The sequence below is a fragment of the Mesocricetus auratus genome, unplaced genomic scaffold, assembly GCF_017639785.1.
Source record: "Mesocricetus auratus isolate SY011 unplaced genomic scaffold, BCM_Maur_2.0 Super-Scaffold_4256, whole genome shotgun sequence".
NCBI classification, from domain to species: Eukaryota; Metazoa; Chordata; class Mammalia; order Rodentia; family Cricetidae; genus Mesocricetus; species Mesocricetus auratus.
The window spans coordinates 56,304,323-56,308,472 of record NW_024429182.1 but is presented as its reverse complement, the minus strand read 5'-3'; positions in this window follow the sequence as shown (position 1 = coordinate 56,308,472).

Here is a 4,150-nt window from a genome sequence, read left to right as displayed (position 1 = left end):
GATCCATACCGCCTTTTAGAGAAGTGTCTGCCAAAACCGTGTACGGAGGATTTGTGTCCACCCTGTGGTGCTACTGTGGGTGGTAAGACCCTGAGGAGGTAGGGCTATGATGTGCCCTTGAAGGGTTCCTGGCAAATCAGATCACTACATAGTGACCATGGAACAACAGCGCCCCTATGTGTCACTGAAATGAACGCCAAGTGGCTCTGACCTTTGGAAGACAGATTAGCGGTTTCTGATTTACAACTTCTGGAAGACCCAGCGACGTCGTTGCACTGCACCCACCCAAGCAAAGTGACATCTGCACAGAAATATGTCTATTGTCCATGGCTTTGTTCACAGACGCCCAAGCATAAGCAAGCTGGCGTGTGACATAGGAGACATCCCCCCTCCCCACAAGCCCCTGGAATCTCCTAAGCTCTTTGCAGCATGGAAGAAGCCAAGCGAATGTCTACCCATCAGTTGTTCATACAATTTTCTAGAAAGTTTAAAAGTGTAGGGACAGGGGAGAGAACGGGTTTGCCAAGGGTGAGAGGCAGGGGGACAAGGTAGACACCTAGAAACTCCAGGGCTGGTCTGAAGAGTGTCTAGACTGCTCTGCAGTTGGACTGTGGTGGCAGACACACAGCCACACATTATCAAGACGATCTGTGTGGACAGCTTTAAGTGTCAATTTGACACAACCTAGAATCACCAAGTAAGAAGAGAATCCCAACGAGGGATTAATTGTATACATGTCCACAGTGACCAGGAGGGAGGACAGGTGGCGGCTGTGACCATATCTGTGGGGGATTGCTTAATTAAGCTAATTGATGCCACACCGTAGATGTCACCATTCCCTAGGCAGGAGCTCCTGAGCTGTGTACTAGTGGAGACATGGAGCTGAGCACAGCGAGCCAGTGAGGGCGCCTGAATTCATTTCCCTCTGCTCTTGACTCTGGATATGCTGGCTGTGACTAGTTTGAGGTTGCTGCCTTGACTTCCCAGGTATTGTGGACTATAAGCTGGAATTGTAAGTTGAAATAAACCTTCTCTCCCCTAAATTGCTTCTGGCAGGGCATTTTATCACCACAACAGAAAGGAAACTAGAACAGCCCAGAAAGTCACACTGATTGAATGGTGGAAAGAAATGCCAGCGACAGGGAACAGTCATCCAAAAGCACAGGCACACATACGCAGAGGGGCTGTGGGACATGAACACGTATGCAGATGGGCTGTGGGACATGAACACGTATGCAGAGGGGCTGTGGGACATGAACACGTATGCAGAGGGGCTGTGGGATGGATACAAGCTGAGCAGCTGGCACTAGGAAGGTCCTGGAGGGTTTCTGTCCCAGATCAGACCTGGCCCTGTCAAGAGCAAATTCCATCATAGTAGGTCTTGTGTCTAGTCATCAGGGCACAACTTGGGACCTAAACCCCTTGAAAGAAAGGCTCTCGGGATGTAGAAAGGGACCATAGACATTGGGAAACTGGCAGGCAGGTGTGTGGTGGCTGTTTGAGGACCACATGGGACAGGGTACGGGAAGGAAAGAATAGATGTAGCCACTTGGTATTTTCAGTCTCTTGCACTGGGACCTCACGTAAGCAACCAGCAGGACCATGAACGTAGTCTTATCCTGGCTGGGTGAGGGACCTGTCAGCATAGGAGCAGCTGGGCAGTAGGTGACAGGGGTCCTCTGTCCTGGGCAGAGCAACTCTTGACTCGGGGCCTGGCCCCAACCCTAGGCCCAGGTATGCAGAAAGGGGATGTGTTGCATCTTACCCCCATTGGAGGCTGTGTAACTCCATGACAGACAGGCAGCCCATGCTCAGTCCTTGATGTCTCATCATGCTGGCCAGAGAGAAAGGGACACAGGGTGTCCTGGGGTGATGTGGATGAGACTGTGAGGCTCAGAAGTAGGACAGGGAATGACAAAAGCCCTCCCTGAACCCCTATAAGCCCATCGTTCTGGCCTCAGGGAGGGTCCACTCATTCCTGAGTGGGGGGGGGACAAGCAGGTACATGTGAGAAGAACATTGAGGCAGAGGACAGAGCAAAGTTGAGGTACACATATCCTCCCTGGATGTACACAGGTCTCGGATGGGGACCCCATCCTCCACCTGCTCCCAGTGGAATGTTTGCTCTCTTTCTACCCCCCCCGTATATGTGTGTGTGTCCCCTAGATCACCCTCAAGTGTGTTGTTCCTCAGGCACTGTTCACCTTGTTTTTTCAAGTCCCTTACCAGCCTAGAACTTTCCAATTAGGCTAGGCTAGGCTGGCTCACTTCTGAGTCCCAGGGATCCACTTGACTCCACCTCCCCAGCACTGGGACTACAAGTGTGTGCCACCCTGTGCAGATTTCAAAAGTTAGGTTCTGGGAGTCAAACCTAGGTCCTCATGTTTTCACGGCAAGGACTTTACAAACTGAGCCACCACCACCCCAACCCAGAACTTGGGGTTCTTACACCTTCATCTTCTTACAGCTCCAACCATAAAGAGTGTTACATAGCAGATACTTCTGGAATGATAGGAATATTCTATAAGCAAAGTGGCCTGGTATGGCTGCCACAGCCACACATGAACACAGACAGAGGGAATAGTAGGCAATCCAGGAATTTAGTAAATTTAAATGTCAGTTTAAAGAGCCTTAGGTGGCCTGTGGCTGCCAAGGCACACTTTGCTTTGTGGCTGGGCCATTGGGCTCACAGAGGATGTAGGTGGGAATGATCCAGAGTTGCTCCTGAAGATGTCCCATTTCCTAAAGCTGCATGTAAATTTGATGGATCCCTGTTAGGATGTGTGAATTTTCCCAGAGCTAGAAAAAGCCACCCTAGTACCCTGCTGGCACACAGACGCATGGAAAACCAGCCCTGGCAAGCACAGCCAATTGACTTTTGATAATGGTGTCAATGGTTCTCCAAGAGTGACGCAATCTCCTCCTAGATAGAGAGGCACGGTGGCTGGCCACATGCTGAGGGGTGCTACCCCTTCTGCCTGCCACACATAAATAAAAATAAAATAAATCTAAAAAAAGTTTAAACAGATTGTCGCTGGGGCTGAGTGTTATGGGTGGGGTGACCCACAGCCACCCTGCAGTTGACAGCCCTTCTTGGACTGCTCTTTCTACAGAGCAATCAAAGAAGCTGTGTCTGCCGCTGAGCAGTGCTGCTGACTTCCAGGCCCACTGGGCCTTGAGAACACCAGGGAGCACATGGGTAGCATATTTGTGTGGACTGACTGCAGACATATGTACTTGGGCTCTGGCCAGGTACCCACAATGCACTCTGACACTGGCCCTAGGACTTTGTTAACGGGTTGGAGATTGTCCTGCTGTTGGGTCTCCCTCTTCTCTCCTTAGAGAGGTGGGGTGAGCTCTAACTTAAGTCAGCTAGATAGGCCCGCCTGTGCTGAGGCCTGTATGTCCTTGCTTTTTCCACACACTTGACAAGGACAGCTGAGGTGAGGTACGGTGCCAAGAGCGACAGGGCACCAGTTTCAAGAACAAGTCCCTGGTCTGGAGAAATAAAGAGCTTACCTGTCATAAACCTTTGGCTCAGAAGCCCAGGGAGGCCAGCTCAGTGCCCAGATGGGCAGCGAGCAGTGCTCCCACAGCTGGCTAGTGCCCAGGTGTGATGCAAATTTTGTGAGGGTCAGGTACTATATATCCCTGGGGAACCCACCTGGTGGTGAGTGAGGCTGAGTCCCATCTTCCAGACTGCTGTCTGGTGGACCATATGGTTAAACACAGAAAGATGGATGGGCAGCCTGCCTGGAGAGCCCTCCTTGCAGCCCCTCCCTGCCTGACATCTCTCCAACAGCTGCAGAACCCATCTCTCTTGCCTCTTGTGATACCAGGGAGCCCCAGCCTGAGGTGATCCTGGACAGTCCCTGGGTCTGGAGAAAGAGCCAAAAAGACATGGCAGCCACCCACTCCTAGAGCAGCAGGGTCTGGAGAAACAGACACTGGTGTGACAAGGACAAATGATGGGCCAGCCAGGACTGCTGTCCTCAAAAGGACAGCTCCTGACTCAGCCAAGATGTGAGTCTCACCAGATGGAGGTGAAAGATGGGGACAGAGTCACAGGTCACCCTGGCACTGGGTGTCCTGCAGGTTTCGTTGACTTGCAGGCTTTGAGTATCCTTGTCCCTGCTCCAGCTTCAGCCTG